The sequence below is a fragment of the Labeo rohita genome, chromosome 25, assembly GCF_022985175.1.
Source record: "Labeo rohita strain BAU-BD-2019 chromosome 25, IGBB_LRoh.1.0, whole genome shotgun sequence".
NCBI lineage: Eukaryota > Metazoa > Chordata > Actinopteri > Cypriniformes > Cyprinidae > Labeo > Labeo rohita.
Genome location: NC_066893.1, coordinates 6,398,011 through 6,417,260, shown reverse-complemented (window position 1 = coordinate 6,417,260; position 19,250 = coordinate 6,398,011). Strand labels below are relative to the sequence as shown.

General features: G+C 31.6%; 1 protein-coding gene and 1 long non-coding RNA gene across 9 annotated transcripts in view; one reads left to right on the top strand and one right to left on the bottom strand.

Moving 5' to 3' along the window:
• The window catches only part of LOC127156969 (zinc finger protein 469), a 396,695-nt gene that overhangs the window by 299,161 nt on the left and 78,284 nt on the right, over nt 1-19,250 (top strand). The gene's annotated exons all lie outside the window — the stretch shown is intronic.
• LOC127156997 (uncharacterized) lies at nt 14,430-16,861 on the bottom strand. The gene is made up of 2 exons (XR_007825814.1): nt 15,610-16,861; nt 14,430-15,179 (listed from the first exon to the last, which is right to left on the bottom strand). It is a non-coding gene; the product is annotated as an uncharacterized LOC127156997 (long non-coding RNA).

The following is a 19,250-nucleotide window of genomic DNA, read 5'->3' as shown; positions in this document are numbered from 1 at the left end:
ACCATTTCACCTGTACTCAAAATCAAACAAAGCTTTCAAATCATACACATATTAGTCAGTATTATACACACACTACAGATCATTCATTAGACAATGCATCAAAAAATGGAGAACACAGTGTTCAGTGCATGTAGTTACAAAAAAAATCTCTTTTTTTGGTATATTCACCAAACTTAGGTGTGATTTCTTTTGAGTGTGTGTATGTTTATGTATCTTTTATAATTACTATATACTGCACAGTATATCACAGTATATCATATATATATATATATATATATATATATATATATATATATATATGGAATTGGCTTATATTTTGTATTTTTAAATATTTCGAAACAAGTGTGAAGAATTTTCAATTATTGTGTGTAAACGATGACTGCTGTGTTGCAGTTGTGCTTAACTTTTTCTTTTTTTTGTGTTTAGGGTTTTGCATTACAAGTTCATCACAGAGCAGCGCTCTTAGTGAGTGAGAATGTGTTTAGAGTTTTGCAAAGAGAGTGCATGAGATCTGCAAACAGTGTCTAAACTGCCTAGACTTGTTTACAGTTTTTCACAATTGCTAAAACACTAAACCCCATTCTCTAAATCAAATTTTCAATAGCGTAAACCAGTTTGTGAAATAAATCACTCTTTCTGCAAAACCTTAAACATGTTTAGGCAGTTTATATATATATATGTGTGTGTGTGTGTGTGTGTGTGTGTGTGTTTGTGTGTCTTCCTTTTTATTTTTTTGGTATATTCACCAAACTTAGGTGTGATTTCTTTTGAGTGTGTGTATGTTTATGAATCATTTTTATTGTAAAATAAATACTACATACAGTAAACTGTTTTTCTTTTTTGTAACTACATGCACTGAACACTGTGTTCTCCATTTTTTGATGTAGCATCTAATGAATGATCTGTAGTGTGTATAGTATTGACTAATATATGTATGATTTGAAAGCTTTGTTTGATTTTGAGTACAGGTGAAATGGTTTTGAAGCAATTGTTTGATTTTGCCAGAAGAGTCAAGGGTTCGGTGAATTTAGTTCGAACATTTGGATTTGTGTTTAAGGTTTTGAGAAAATGAGTGATGGTTTCAAAAATGTCTTTTAGCATTTCAGAAAAACTGTAAGGTTTTGCAGAAAGAGTGATTTATTTGACAAATTAGTTTAGGCTATTGAGCATTTGGTTTAGAGAATGGGGTTTAGTGTTTTAGCAAATGTGAAAAACTGTAAATTATTAGTATTTTAGTCATTTTTATAAAAGACTAGCATGTCACCACATTCTTTGGTCCTCATTATGAACAGAGCAAATTTCGCAAAACCATTCAGATGCAAATCAACGCACAAATACGCCAAATTTATGAATTGTTTTGCAAACAACTTACACCGAAATTAATACTTAAACAATCTTAGTACCATTTATAAAAGCAACAGTGCAATGTATCTTTTTCGTACGCCAAGTGTGCAATCTAGCATGTCGTAAAACCATTCTTATGTAAACTGACGCACAAATACGTTTTGTGAACAGTTTACACTGAAAGTTTTCGTAGTAGTATGTCCCAACAAAAATTGCTACTAAAGTTGTTAAAGTATTAATACTCCAGTGATAATTATAAAAGCAACCACACAATGCGTCCTTTTTTGTATGTCAAATATGCAAACAATCATTTTGCCAGTCTTTAGTCCTCATTGCAAACAAAGCAAGTTTCTACATGAATCGTTCTTATGTAAATTGACGCTCAAATACGATGAGAATTCTAGAATGAAAAATCTGAGACTACTAGCCAGACTTCAGGACGAAAAATAAAAAAAAATGATTTTTGAGCCCTGTAAGCCAAGTATTTCAGAGTAATTCAGATCATTTAGAACAAAACCTCTAACCCTGAGTATGAGCAATAATAATAATGATGCTTGACTTAGCAAGTACCGCTAATAATACAGCCAGAATAATGATTAATGACTCACTCTTTGAGGCTTTAATCTGAACGGTTAATCTGGGTTTCTTCCAGAGCTCTGAAACGGTCAGCCAAACAGTTTGATTCACGCGCTCTCGCTATCAGCCGTAATAAGCATATGCTTGACCTTATGAGGTGATTAAGGTCCAGTTTTCCCGTTTTTAAATCCATTTGAATAGAAAATGCAAAACACATTTCAGGTCTGTTAAATGAAGGCATTACAGTATGGAAAATGAGATGTCATGGTGCAGAAGCTTGGCGGTGATGGTCCTGTGAACGGCCGTAAATGTCTACTTTGTTTGTGCGATGTGTATGTAGACAGATCAGGTCTGTTCGTCCATCATCTCAAGGTGATTCCTCATGGCTGTACTCCCAGTGTGTCTCACACACATATATCAGATGCTGATGGGGGGGATTCAGCAAGAATGATAGTGCTGTTTGTTTTCATACACCCAGTTCTGAATTGTGCATATCAGAAATGATTTAAAATCACACAAACTAACAGTAGTCTAATGAAACCTTTATTTTACATGGAACAGATCTCCGCATAAAGGCCAACATTTTGAGATCACATGATCAGCTGATTGCTGCCGTATGCAGCAGATATGCACCACTTGTGTTACAGTGAATGGGGAATATTGAAAACACCCAATATGACAGTTTATTTATTTGTTGGTTTGTTTTGTATTTATAAGTCCCATCCAGTTTTATGTTAGTTCCAGTGAGATACTATTATTATATATAATAATATCTTGAAATATATATATATATATATTTTTTTTGCATTTTTCATTTCATAATTTTAGAGTAAAATTGGTAAATTTGCTGTGTTTTTGTCATTTTTAGTAGATATTGTTTTTTTTTTTTTTTGGTCTATATAGTTTTTTATTTATTTATTCCAGTTTTAGTTAATTTTATTATATCAAGTTCAATTAAATGAGAAATGCCGTTCTGGCAACTAACTGAGATTATATATATTTATTTATTTATTCAAAGTTTTTGTTAAAATAATTTTATTTTATTTTTTTTCATTTATTTATTTTTATTTCTGTTAACCTTTGTTTTATTCAAAGTACCAGATTTTCTTTTTTTTTTCTTTCTTATATATTCTTTCTAATATATCTTTCTTACATATGTATATATAAATTTTTGTTAAATATTTTAATATCAACATTAATAAAAAAAAATAGTTTTTTTTTCATTTATTTAATTTTATTTCCATTAACCTTTGTTTTATTATTATTATATACAGTATATATATAAGGTTAATGGAAATAAAATTATATAAATGAAAAAAATAAATATATATAATTATTTTAACAAAAACTATGCTATTATATATATATATATATTATTATTATTATTATTATTATTATTATTATTATTAGTTTATTTTTAGATTTTATTTTATTTTCATCAACATTTGTTTTAAAGTACCAGATTTTATTTTATTTTATGTGACCCTGGACCACAAAACCAGTCTTAGGTCGCTGGGGTATATTTGCAGCAATAGCCAAAAATACATTGTATGGGTCAAAATTGATTTAAGCCAAAAATCATATTAATATTAAGTAAAGATCATGTTCCATGAAGATATTTTGTAAAATTCCTACTGTAAATATATCAAACCTTAAATTTTGATTAGTAATATGCATTGTTAAGAACTTCATTTGGACAACTTTAAAGGTGATTTTCTCAATATTTTGATGTTTTTACACCCTCAGATTCCAGATTTTCAAATAGTTGTATCTCGGCCAAATATTGTCCTTTCCAAACAAACCATACGTCAACGGAAAGTGTATTTATTCAACTTTCAGATTATGTATAAATCTCAATTTCAAAAAAATGTACACTTATGACTGGTTTTGTGGTCCAGGGTCACATATGTAGTTTTAATTTTTTAATAATCTTGGTCCCGCCTTCCAAATGAACCAGCCAGTCACTGATCAGCAAAGTCATTTGTTGGTCTTTATGACGGTTTCTCTCCAGTATCTTAAACAGCTGGTGTGGTGTTGTGATCAGTGTGTGCTCTATGTCGCACATGTGCATTTACTGGACCAATCTGAAATGTACTGTTTTTAGCATAATTTGAGCGCAAAATTAATCATGTCAAATTTTATTGATGATTTCTGAGTTATTGAAATGTTACACAGACAAGCAGCTTTTGAGCTTTCAGTATTTTTCCATTCAATAAGACAGGACTGCTGAATAGACAGGACTGCCGAATGAACTCGCCTAAAGTCATTTTAATGTTACGCATTAACCTCCTTGACACTTTTTCAGTTAGAAGAGAAAATAGAAATGGCTTACGGTTCCATCTGGGATGTGCTCTCCATGTGCGCTCATGAGGAACGTTGTGTTTTTATCTGAATTCAGTCCAGATTGAGTCTGCACGCATCTAAACATGTCAAGCATCTGTCAGGTTCAGACGTACAGGATGCAGAACCGTGATCCGGCGGCTTTGCCTCTCTGACGGACAGACGGAGTTTGGTCGCCATGGAGAACGGCTAATGTAATGTTTTCCAGCCTGTGCCGCTCTTGTTTCCATTTCGGTCTGGCCTGAGTGACCCTCTGTAATCCTGCGACGCTTGGTGCGCAGATGGAGATTGTGCTCTGTTTTGTCTGTCTTCACCCTTACGTTTTTTCACAGCCGTTGTGTATATGTGTTTGAGAGATCCTGGTTGTGAGTTCAAATGTGTGTGTGTGTTTGCATTTTCAGGAATAACAAACCAGATCTTTATCTTTTCTGAAGGAAATCTGAGCACTGAGGTGTTCTGCGTGGTTGCTTACTCCACACACACCAAAAACGCAAGTTTCTATGATATTCTGGCCTTCAGATATTGATGGGTGTCTTCTTTAATGAAAGTCCCGTTTTCACCCTGGTCAGTTTATTACCTTGCACTTGAAATTTATAACCAAATGATCTTTATTTGTGCAGTTCTGTTTGGTGCCACAAGGGGCAATAAATGCTCTTGACCTTTAATAGAATATTAAAGGTACTGAGTGATTGATTTTAGGGCTTTTGGGAAAACTTATTTTTATTAGTTTTATTTAATAGTCTTTAAAAATTTAAATTTTAAAGACTATTACTATTAGTAAAATATTACACATAATTAAAATTATTATAAAAAAAATAATCTAAAATGTTAAACCAAATAGGAAATGCTGTTTCATTTCCAATAGAACTATTACTACTACTATATTATTATTATTATTATTATTATTATTATTATTATTATTATTATTATTATTATTATTATTATTATTATCATTTATTAATTATTTTTAATAATAATAATTTACATTTTATCATGACCATTATTATTAATAAAATCAAACAAATTATTAAAATAATGTTATGAAAATACTACACCAAATTATTTAACAACATACAAAATGCTGTTTCATTTCCAGTAGTGCTAATACTAATAATAATAATATAAACAATAATAAAAATTTTATTATGACTATTACTATTAAAAATATTACAGATTATTAAAATATTATTAAAATATTAAAATAAAATATTAAACAAACTCAGAAATACTATTTAATTAACAAAACTAATATATTATTATTATTATTATTATTAATTTAAATTTTATCCTGACCATTACTATTATTAAAATAAAAAACATTATTAAAATATTATTATTAAAATGATAAACTAAAATATTAAACAAAATACGAAATGCTGTTTTATTTCCAGTTCTACTACTACTAATAATAATATTATTATGAGTAATAATAATTTAAATTTTATTGTGAGTATTACTATTATTAAAATATTACATATTATTAAAATAATATTCTTATAATATTAAAATAAAATATTTAACAAAATCAGAAACACTATTTCATTACCAAAACTACTACTATTATTATTATTATTATTATTATTTTGACTATTACTAAAATATTACACATTCTAAAAATAATATTATTAAAACTAAAATATTAAACAATCATAAATATTACTATTTTAATTTGTTGTTGTTGTTATATATGTATACTTTTTTTTATTTTATCTATAACTATTACTATTACAAAAATATTACATATTATTAAAATTTTAAGCTAAAATATAAAACAAAATAAGACATTTTTATTATTTCTCTTTTACTATTTTAATAATTTTATTATTGTATTTTGACTCTTACTATTACTAAAATATTACACATTACTTAAATATTATATTATATAATATTAAACTAAAATAGTAAACAAAATAAGACATTTTACTATTTTTATCAAATTGTATTAATTTGGCCAAAAACTATTATTATTATTTTTATTATATATTTTAAATACTAATATTTTATTTTAAAATGAAATATTAAAACAGTAATATTTCTTATTTAGTTTAATGTTTTATTATTATTATTATTATTATTATTATTATTAATAATAATAATAAGAAGAAGAAGAATAAACTGTAAAATTACAATTGTACAGTTAAATTACAATAGGCCATCAACTTTTTTTTTTTTTTTTTTTTTGTCAGTTTTTTGTTTGTTTGTTTTTTGTTGGAAGACATCATGAGCAAAACAACACAGTGACACACTTCACTCAAGCAATTAATTTAGTTTAATTAAATCACATCTATTGCAGTTTGATAGTCGCACTAAGCCAGATTGTGTTGTCAGTTTTAGCCCTAATTGGAAAAAAAAAAACACTTTTGAGAAACATCTAAACTAATAAAATAAATGTAAACACTTTGGTTCATTGAATACAGTGTGTGCTTATACGTGCGTGAGCGCGCCGGTCGTCTCAGCCCTTAGGTCGCCGTGTCTAATGGGAAACGAGCGGCCCTAAATTGAAATCAGAAGGCGCTCTGAATGCTTTGGGTGGCTCTGTCCGTCTTCAGCACTTAAACTCACAGTAAAGATAGCAGATTTTTAAGTAACCGTAAGCCCGAACCGCCTGATTCGTGCGACCACAAACGGCCCGTCTCACTTTGCGTCGTTAAACAGATGTCAAACCCGCTCACGACCAATTACGAAATACACGCGCAGGAAGGAAGCGTTTCAGACGGTCGCCGTCAAACGTACGCAGCTTTCTGTAGATCAGAGATGGGTTTTGGCGTTTGTTTGAAATGGGCGAGAAAACTGGAAAGTGACGCGGGATCGGTCTGGGAGGTGCTGAGAGGTTGACTGAAAGGTTACACAGTGTGTGGCGTGCTTGGATGAGCCACAGGAGAGCGGGAAGGTGACAGGGATTGTTTAAAGAGTTCACCGAGGGCAGCGCTGATGGAAGATGGCGTTTAATAGACAAAAGGAGGGTTGAGTGACGAGTGTGCTGGATCAAGTGTGTGTTGATGCTGTGGCTGAGTGACATGTTTGGTTGGGGGAGGTGGTGAGCCGGTGTCTCCGAATCAGTCGGTTGGCGAAGGAGAGAGAGAAAGCGTGTGAGAAAGAGAGGAGAAGAGAAGATGATCGCGATGCCCCCATCTGTTTGCCACATGCAAACCCCTGCAGCAGCTCCATAAATCTCAGATGCGTTCAACAATGCAAGGTCACATTCCGCTGGTGTAAACGTGCAAGGATACCTCGCCACAAAAGTGCTTTTTATGCGTTTGTACTCACAGCACTGAAAAAACACTAATTAGATCATGACTGAAGTTGTCTGCTTAAATTTTTCTCACATGCATCACACATATGCCTTTAGTGCTTCGCTCAAAAAGCTGTAATATTGGCCTAAGAGACGTTAAAAATATATACATTTATTTATTTATTTTAGGTTATAGAATTGTTAAAATTTAATTGATTGATTGATTGAACAACAACAATAAGAATCCAGATTTATTTTTTTTTTTTTTTACGATCATACCAAATGACTTTTAACAGTTATATTTGATTTAATTTGAAATTGCTGACCTTTGATTTTATTGATTCCAAGGCCTTTTTCACAAGACATTAAATATTTCCTAAAAATAATATTAATAATAATAATAATAATAATAATAATAATATTTTTTTTTTTCTTTGTGGCACCTTGAGTCACTTTCTTAACAAATTTTTCACTGTTCTTTTTCCTAAAAAAAAATAAAATAAAATAAAAGAATCCTGGGGAAAAAAACAAACAAATTAAAAAAATAGAAATTTGAAAAATACATTCATTTATTTGTTTATTTTAGGTCATGGAATTGTTATTTATTTATTTAATTTATTTATTTGAGTTTAATTTGAAATCGGTGACCTTTGATTTTATTGATTCCAAATAAATAAATTAATTAATTAAAAAAAAAAATAAAAAAAATAATAATAATAATAATATTTTTTTTTTCTTTGTGGAACCTTGAGTCATTTAAAAAAAAAAAAAAAAAAAAAATAAAGAATCCTGGGGGAAAAAAACAAACAAATTTTATTTATTTATTTTAGGTCATGGAATTGTTATTTATTTATTTTATTTATTTATTTGCATATAATTTGAAATCAGTGCCTTTTGATTTTATTGATTTCAAGGCCTTTTCACAAGACACTGTTAAATATTTTCTAATAATAATTAATAATTAATCACAAAAAATAATAATTATTATTATTATAAAAGTTCTTAGGTTTTTCTTTGTGGCACCTTAAGTCACCTTTTTTTCCTTTTCTTTTTTCTTTACTGTAAAAGTTATTTTTCCTGAGGGGGAAAAAAAGAAAAGGAAAAAATGTAAGAATCCTAAAAAAAAATACCTAAACATTAATTAATTAATTAATTAATTAATATTAATTCATTCATTTGAGTTGATTTTGATATCTGTGACCTTTGCGTTTAATTATTCAAATGCCTTTTCAATAAGACATTGTTAAATATTTCATAATAATAATAATAATATATATATATATATATATATATATAACACTTTTTTTTTTTGTTTACTGTTAAAATCTAAGAATCCTGAAAAAAAAAAATAATGTAAGAATAATACACAATATGGTTTTTAGGCTTTGGGTTTTTGTATGTGATTTTTAGGATCTTTGTGGCACCTTTAGGTACCTTCTTAACATTATCTTTTACTGTATAGGTTCCTTTTCAGTTTATTTATTTATTTATTTGCCATTTTAGAAGTTTTTAGAAGTCTTTCAAGCTCCAATATATTGCAGTTTTTCTAGAAAATAAAAACTCCACATGGTCCTGCAATGCCCTCAAGTTCTAAAACCATTTTTGGTTCAAATTAAATCTGTTATTTTTTAAATCCCCCACAATCTCCAGAAACTCTTTTGGAAGTGTATCCCATAACCCCCTGCTGCTCTGCCACACTGTACACAGCTGTAAGTGGCCCACCTATCAGTCTCCTCCCCCACACACGGCCCCGGGGTCGCAGAGGTCGTCACCCTTTCCTCCAGCACGAGTGTGCGGATGATTTGGGTTTTCCTGTAGCGCACTGATGGCTGCTGGCAGTCCTCCCGCGAGCACTTCTGTTTTGACAATGCCGTAATAATGCCAGCTGTTTTGTTTCTCTCTATCTCGCTCTCAGTGATCGGGAGCCTCTGCTGACAGCTCAGATGTTTCTGCCGGTACTGACACTTTCCCCGCTGCCACATGTTTACACACATATCCAGCCATAATGACAGCGTGCCAGCGGATTCCTGCGAGCATGTGCGCACATATGCTGCCGTGCATCAAGCGTCTGCTGCCGTGCAGGCCACAAATCACGCCTGAGCTTCGTACTGCACTGGTTTCTTATTACTTTCGTATTGTAGATCGCTATCAGTGAAAGCCTGATATCTGTATCTTAAGACAGATCTGTGTTGGTGATTGTAATCGGTTAATTTGAAATAGACACACTGGCCAGGTTCCACATCCTGCTACCAAATTGGCACCTTTTCAGTTCCAAGGTAGAAACATTTTTCCTGAGGGAATTACCAGTGCTTACAAGACAGAAAATTTGTTTTCAAAAACTTTTTCTTAATTTTCCAACTTAAGAGTTTGGGACGGGACTGTTAGTTTGTCCAAACAGTGGCAGACTGGAGAAATGTTTTAAAACCATTCTTTTTTAGAATTCAGTTTGGAGACGCCTGGTTAGTTACAACTCTTCTAGAACTTTTAAAATAGACCACAATTCCATTTTTCGGAGTTGGTTCCAAGAATAGATTCCAAGCTAATTTTCTTAATTAATAATAAAGTGTACTAAAGGTTCTGTGGTTGTGAACAACTCTTTTGAATTAATCTTTTGAGTCATTGATTGATACGTAACAATGTAATTTATGAATCAATGAATCAATCAGTGAATGAATCTTTGTGGTGAACTGAATCAAAAGATTTGAGTGGGCCCAAGGAATCAAAATCTCCCCTACCAGCCAGGTTTATTATTATTAGCTAAAACTATTAAAATATTTTTGTTGAAATAAAGCAGTAATAAAATAAACTAGTAAAAAAAAAAAAAAAAATAGTTAAACTAAACAAAAATGAAAAATGTTGATTTGGAAACTAACTGAAATAAGTTTAAGTTAAAGCACCAAACTTAGTAACTTAAAAAAATTAATAAATAAATAAAATTAAAGCTGGAAACTGAATAACTGAATAAGCTTTGAAAGCCAATAACCTATTACATATTTCAAGCAACTCAAAATCATTATCGCAGATGGTGCGTATCTGAGTTGTCTCTGAGGGAAATTCTTTATTTATTAGCTTTAATATATCGGCCAAAATTTTTTTATGGATTGGTAACTCTAACAGTAAAACTGCCCATTTATCAGACGATACCGGAAAAAATTAAAGCACCAAACTTAGTTACTGGAAATGAATAAAAATGAAAACTGAACAAAAAATAAATAAATAAATAAACTGAATCGGGATGCACCGATATGAAAATTTGGGCTGATACCGATAATTCTTTATATTTGAAAGCCGATAAACAATTTGTTGGCCAATAAATCTAAATTTTGAGTGCCTGATTACAAAATTACAAAATTAGTCTCACCATTAAACGCCATGTCCCAGCATCATATTTCAAGCATTTCAAAACCATTATCGCAGACAGTGCATATCTGAGTTGTCTCTGAGGGAAATAATGCTTTAGCGGGCAAATTTTCTTATTGGGTCGATAACGCTAACGGTAAAAATGCACATTTATCAGCTGATACCGAGACGGTGGCCAATATATTGTGCATGCCTGAAATGAAAGCACCAAACTTAGTAACAAAATAAATAAAAATGAAAACTGAAATATGCACAGCTATGAACATTTTGGCTGATACCAATAATTCTTTATATTTGAAAGCCAATAACTTTAGCTGGTAAATCTAAATCCAAAGTTTTAGATTATTTTTGAGAGTCTGGTTAAAAAAAAAAAACGTCTTAGCATTAAAAGCCATGTCCCAAACACTTCAATGTAAATCAAACATATATAGTTAATTTTACACTCCTATTACCAACTTACTTTATTAAAAATATATATTTATTAAACAAAAAAATAAAATATTGCTTAAATAATGCAAACATGTTAACATGACTTTTGTGTAAAGAACCAAAATTAATGTGCCATGAATAAATAAAACAGAACAGCCTCTGCATGTTGCACTCAACTGTGTTTTCCTTTTTTGGAAGTGATTAAAATCATATTTCAAGCAATTAAAAACCATCACGGTGGACAGTGCACATATGAAGTATCTCTGAAGAAAATAATGCATTATTTGTCATAGGCAAATTTTCTTATCGGGTCAGTAAAAACGAATGTTTATCGGCTGATGCCAATATATTGTGCGTTGCTAAAATTAAAGCACCAAATTTAGTAACTGGAAATAAATACAAATGAAAACTGAAATAACAGTAAGTTAATAGGGATGCACCGATATGAAAATTTTGCCTGATACCGATTATTTTTTTTATCATCATTAATATATCAGACACATTTTCTTATCAAGTCAGTAAAAATGAACATTTGAGCAAAATTTGCATTCTTCTCTTAAGAAAATAATGCATTATTTATCTGTGTTAATATATTTCTTATTGGTTTGATAACAATAACAGTAAAAATGAACATTTATCGGTTGATACTGATATGGTGGCAATATCATGTGCATCCCTAAAATTAAAGCACCCAATTTAGTAACTGGAAATAAAAAAAAAAAAAAAAGAAAACTGAAATAAAAATATATTAAAAAGGGGATGCACCAATATGAACATTTTGCCTTATACCGATAATTCTTTATATTTGAAAGCCGATAACTGATATCCAAAATCCAAAGTTCTCTATAGTTTTCGAGAACCTGATTACATAAAAAGTCTCACCATTAAAAGCCATGTCCCAAACACTTCAACACAATTAACTTTACATTCCTATTTCCAACAATAATGCTTAAATAATGCAAATAAGCCATTGGGCAATATTACTTATGTGTAAAGAACCAAAATACATGTGCAATGGATACATAAAATGGAATAGCCTCCACTTGTTGCACTCAACTGTATTTTCCTTTTTTGGAAGTGATTCTAAACATATTTCAAGCAATTAAAAACCATCATGGCGGACAGTGCACATCTGAAGTGTCTCTGAAGAAAATAATGCATTTTCATCGGTGTACAAAATCGGACAAATTTTCTTATCGGGTAGAATAACAATAACAGTAAAAATGAACATTTGTGCATAGTAACTGTAAATAAATAAAAAACTTAAATAAAAATAAATTAAATAGGGATGCACCAATATGAAATTTTGGTTGATAGCAATAATTCTGTATAATTGACAGCTGATAACTGATATTTTTGCGGATAAATCTAAATCCAAAGTTTTATATAATTTATATGTTTTATGTGACTTACAAAAAATAAAATAATGTTTAACGCAACATTACTTATGTGTAAAGAGCCAAAATGCATGTGCCGTGTGGCGTTCCAGTCATATTTAAAGCAATTCAAAACCATCATGTTTGACAGAATTGTCTCTGAAGGAAATAATGTATCATTTATCAGCGTTAATACATTTTCTTATCGATCCCATAACGATAACAGTAAAAATGAAATTTTTTGGCTGATACCGATATTGTGGCTGATACCATGTGCATCCCTAAAATTAAAGCACCATTCGTAGTAACTGGAAATGAATAAAATAAATTAAATAGGGATGCACAGATATTAACATTTTGTCCGATACTTAAATTGGCTTTAATGTATCAGGTGAATTTTCAGGTCAATCGGGTCAATAATGATAACAGTAAAATTGAACATTTATTGGCCGATACCAATATGGTGGCCGATATATTTGCACATCCCTATACAAAAATGTAAAATATACAGATAAAAGCTAATTAAAATCATAATAGTATAGAAATAAACCTAAAGTAGCATCACTACCAGCTCTCGAAACTTTTGAAGTCTCTCACCTTTGAAGTCAACTCTTGAATCGCCTGAATGCATCAATAATCTTGTTGAAATGGACTCTGTGCTCTACTGCTTAGTACATGATGTAATACAGAAATTTCATTACGAAACCAAGTTTAAATGTATTTAAAGCGGTTATTAATGGCTGAATTAATTGCAGACATTCATAGCTCGAACAGATTTGGATTTGATTCCCAGTGAGATTAAGCAGTGATTATACAGTTTAAACAAGGATTATGTGAAAGCATTATGTTAGCGCTTTAAGTCAACAGCACAAATGTTAACCTGATTCTTCATTCCTGCCAATGACGCTGCCTTTATCTCCTAACAGATCTCATTGATTAGAGGTATTTCCTTGTTCTTTGAAGATATCCGTAAACCTTTAAGCGCTTTAATTGCCTCCGTGTTAAAGCAGGTGTTCGTTCATAATGCGTATCAAAAAGATGTCATTTTCCCATAGATCTGGTGACTGGTGATTAGTCACATGACATTTACAGTTCATTTGATTGGCTCAAAAAACGCATCAACCCGAGAAACTGCCGTTGAGGTTCGAGCCATTCCAAGTTGAATGACAAAGAGAGGTTTTCTCTCTGCTCACTAAAAAATGTTGGGTTAAAAATAACCCAACTAGTAACCCAACTATGGGTTGGTATAGCACCTTCCCATCTATGGGTTATTTTAACCCAATGAATTGGGTTAAAATCCAGTTGGGTTAAAAGTAACCCAACAGTTGAGTTAATTATTTAGATTCATTTATATCAGTTTTTATTTATTTATTTATTTTTTTTATAAAAATACACTATAACACTACTTTGTTTTCAAATAAATATTTTATTTAAATATGCAAATATTTTTTACAAATATATTTTTAAATGTAAAACAGTCATACTGCAAATGTTTACAAAATAAGTGTACAAGAATGTGAAAATATAATACATTCAAAACACAAATATGCACACACAACTGACATATTTTCAAGATGTACACTGAATTCAAAACCAACTATTCAAAACTAATGTTTATTTATCTGATTCTGGTCCACAAAACCTGTCATAAGGGTCAAGTTTTTTTGTATTTAAATATAAACATCATCTGAAAGCTCAATAAATAAGCTTTCTATTAATATGTGGTTTGATAGGATAGAACAACTATTTGAAAATCTGGAATCTGAGGGTGCAAAAAAATCTAAATATTGAGAAAATTGCCTTTAAAGTTGTCCAAGTGAAGTTATTAGCAACACATATTACTAATAATAAATTCAGTTTCAATATACTTATGGTAGGAGATTTACAAAATATCTCCATGGAACATGATCTTTACTTAATATTCTAATGATTTTTGGCATGAAAGAAAATTTGATAATTTTGACCCATACAATGCAATTTTGGCTATTTCTACAAATGTACCCATGATACTTATGACCGGTTTTGTTGTCCAGGGTCATAAATGTGTATCAATTCATATTTATTTATATCAACACATACACAAATGTGCACAAATAAAACAAACATAACATACAAACTTTTATCAATAAAACAAAAATAAAAAATCATAAACACAAGTAATAATAATAATAATAATAATAATAATAAAACAAAGTAAATCTGCTGGCTGCTGGACTTGCTGATAATCAGCAACATAAAAAGTTTTTACGGATCAATAAATACAAAGTTTCTAAGGAAGAGGTAATGTGTTGAAAGAACTCCTGGAATATTAAAGACTGTGTGCTGCAAATGGGTGCAGAGGAGCTTTGGGTAGTAGATGTCATAAATGTAGAAATGTCTGAAACACAGATCCACTGCTTGTAGTAAGGTCTTCTGTTCCACTGTTTCATCGTTGAAAATGCTAAAAACTTCTTCTCTTGGAGTTAGTGCAGCAATGCTGGTGTCATCCGGTCGCATAAAACTTCCTTCATTGACTCCTTCCTCTGTGATAAGATGAAGCAGAAGAAGAAACATTTTACAGATAAACTAGAAACATTTTTTCATAATTGTTGGAAAACCTACACTACTAATCAGAAGTTTTTGAACAGTAAGATTTTTAAAGTTATTTAAAGAATTCTTTTCTACTCACTAAGCCTGTATTTATTTGATCCAAAATACAGTAAAAGCAGTAATATTGTGAAATATTTTTACTATTTTAAATAACTGCTTTCTATTTTAAAAGCTTTGAAAAGACTGGACAATTACATTTTAAATATATTCAAATAGAAAGCGGTTATTTTAAATGCTGTATTTTGGATGAAATAAATGCAGGCTTAGACAGAAGGGAATTCTTTAAAAACATTAAAAATCTTGCTGTCCAAAAACTTTTGACTGGTAATGTATATGGATCACTAATATAAATAGTTTACTTACCTTGAAATATTTCAGTTAATTGGCATGTGGATGTTTAATGTATGAGATTCCACTGTTGTAATTTTTCCTTCACTGAAGAACCCAATGTCTAAAAATAAGTATAAACACATTTAGTACACATTTAAAAAAACATGCAAATCTGTCATAGCTTTATAATAGAAATGGCTGTAATTAGAGGCGAATCTAATATATGCATAACAATATTCAATATAAATAAACCATAAAAACACATTTAGTGTTATTCCAATTAGTGCTCGCTTTCCAAACAACTGACGCTTGCCTTGTTTTGACCAGCAGGCGTCGCCGTTGTGTCACGAACGATTGGAAGCAGTGAATCATTTTGCGAATTAAGCGATTCGTTTAATTGATTCGAAACTTTGAAAAGCTTCGTTTCTCCCATCACGTCTTGCTTTTGGGAAATGTGATTATTTGTAGACTTTTCTAAACAGAGAATTAACTGAATTTGAGCGCATCTCTCTGAGCTGCCGCTGAGCTAAGGTTACATACTGGACCGAAGTTGAAAGGTTCGTGCGGCGCGGTTTAAATCAACAATGTCTCATTTAACATTAGCCATTTCCCATATAAAGTTAAATGTGATAACCATTAATGCGACCAAACAAACTGTAGTCAGAAACCGTATGTCTAGAACCCTTCATCAGCTGTAAAATAATACTAAACCTGTAGTAATGGTAGACGGTGATTTCAGTAATATAAGTAGTCCTGTATACATTCCACCATACATTATTAACTTTAGGTTACTGTAATACATCTCTAAACAGTTTTACAACTTTCTGCTAATGTTTATTTAATTTATTACTGCTAGCAACCTAACTGGGACAGCTAAGTTAACGTGACGTTATTCGTTTACAATGGAGCTCATTCTCTGCAGTAACGTTACAATACACTGACTAAAGGAAACTACATCTTCGTTAAAAAAAAACAAACATACAACAACAAAAGTTCAATTTTGAAGTGCATTTCACGTTCTTCGTATAAGTATAATGTTATAAGAGTTATTTAAACCCTATTACTTACCTCACACTGATGCAGCAGCAGCTTCTTCTGTGGTCAGACACTGTCGACCGTTAAAATTTGAACTGTCGCCGCGGGAACCAATTAAACCCAACGCTGGGTTATTATTAAAAACAACCCAACGATGTTTAAAAAAAATAACCCAACGTTTTAGAAAATAACCCAACACAGTGACCCAATATGTGTAACCCATCTATTGGGTTAAAAAAATAACCCATCTATTTTTACTGTGTGGAGTCTGTAGTTAGGCAATGTCTATTGGGGATTCAACTGAAATGAACTATAAAACAATGTTTTGTTTGCAGTAACGAAGAGCTGAACTGAAAGCCGGTGACACAACAAATCACATTCTCCAACTCTAAATATTTTCAAATGATTTTGATGGCTCATGAGCATTTAAGTCAGAAACCAAATTGTTGTTTTGGCAGAGGGCGAGATACAGATGAATAGATAGTTGAATAAGTCTGCGGGCCATCTGTGAAATATTATCTACAGTACGACAGGACTCTGCAAATTTAGCATGAACAGACGCTTTATTGTTTTCAAAGCTCAGCTGATAGAAAGTGGACGAACGCAACGTCTCTTAATGCACGAGTCAGTGCGAGCATTACAGCCGTCCTTTACAAGATGTTTTTAGAAGTCTAATGCTTAATATGTCTCTCCAACGAAGCAAAAAAATGGGAACATCTCTCCATGCAATTTTGTGGGATGTGCATCTGAAAAATTACAGCTTTACCACCAAAGAGAGACAGACTGGGGAAAAAAAACCCGGAGGCCTCAAATTTTGTTAGATGGTAAGTTAGATATCCTGTCTTTAAGATGTGGGGCCATATATTCCAGACTTTGGTTTGATTTCATGGAAATGTAGATCAATTGAAATCATTTTGGTGAAAAAGGGGAAGAAAAGTATATAATAACACGGTTGCCAGCGCTGATTCACCTCTAATTTCATGTTCCCGTTTAAAAGACAAAATTCTGTTGGTTGCAGTTAGAGTTGTGGGTGAGAGACCTAATCCAACGAGAGACCCAAACCTGACGTCACGGCCCCGCTATGGGGTCCGCGAGCGCGGGACGGATCCAGAACAAATACGCAACGACTTGATGGAGCACCAGTGAAAATACGAGGAGCAATAGGAAAATTCTTGTTCTGTTCGTTTATCACGGGCAAATGGATGGACAGCTCGAGGTCTGGCCTGAAACCGTGCTGACGGGGCAGAAGACAGGATGCTCTCAACATGGCAGATCTTGCGCAGCAGACATTTCAAAATGCGTTTTTTGAGGGCTGTTTAACGTGGAACACAGAGCGAGTTTGGCGGAAAAACAAACGTTTGTTTTCACAGGTACAAAATGAACCTACCCCACCGTTTAAGCACGTAAATCAGCCAAAAATGACACAATTCTGCCATTATTTCCTCTCCCTGATGTCGTTCCAAACCCGACTGCTGTTATTTTCTGCCGTTAAAAACAAAAGACGAGTTTTCAAAGAAACGAGCGAGATCAGGGGACTCGCTAGGCATCGAAAATGATTCATGTGGCTTATTTCGTCTCTTTTGTCCTTTCAGTACCTCATCAGATTTATTCGACACACAGCCTGAGAAAACGTCACATGCTATATCAGTCAGGACGGATTGTGTCAGGCTAAGCGGTGGATTCAATTATTACTTCAGTTTAGCCAATTGATTCTCAACACTGCTTAAGTTCATACTTTAATTGTGTGCCAAAGTAAGAGAAACAACAACAAATAGTTCTTTCTGAACTACAGCAATAGCATCTGCCGCTAAATTCAACAGTAAACAATTTAACCGCAAGTTGAGAGTGAGAATAACTAACCCTCATGTTCTGATGTCTTAACCTTGTCTTTAAGGAACAGATACATTGCTGTTCAAAAGTTTGGGATCGGTACACTATTAAAAATAAATGTGCTTTAAAAGGTTCTTCACAGCGATGCCATAGCAGAACCATTTTTGGTTCCACAAAGAACCATTCAGTCAAAGGTTCTTTAAAGAACCATCTTGAACCTACTTGCATTTTTATCATCTGAAGAACCTCTTTCGCAACTTTTTGTGAAACAGAAAAGTTGTTCAGATGTTAAAAGTTCTTTTATGGCATCGTGAAGAACCATTAATTTTTAAGAGTGTACAATTTCTAGTGTTTTTTTCTTAAGAAATCATTTCTGCTCATCAAAACTGCATTTATTTGATCAAAAATACAGAAAAAAACTGTAATATTGTGAAATATTATTACAATTTAAAATAATGGTTTTGTATTTCAATATACTTTAAAATATAATTTATTTCTGGGATGCAAAGCTGAATTTTCACCATCATTACAGTACTTCAGTCTTCAGTGTCAAATGATCCTTCAGAAATCCTTTGCATGTTGGAAACATAATGTGTTTTTGGAACCTGTGTTTCAGGATTCTTGGAGGAGTGAAACGTTTATTTTACAGCGTTTATTTTAAATAGACATCTTTTCTAACAGTAAAAGTGTTTACTATCACATTATATCAATTTAACACATATTTGATGGATGAAAGTATTAATTTCTTCACGAAAAAAAAAAAAAACTTACCCCAAACAGTAGTGTATTGTTCAAAAAGATGTCTATTT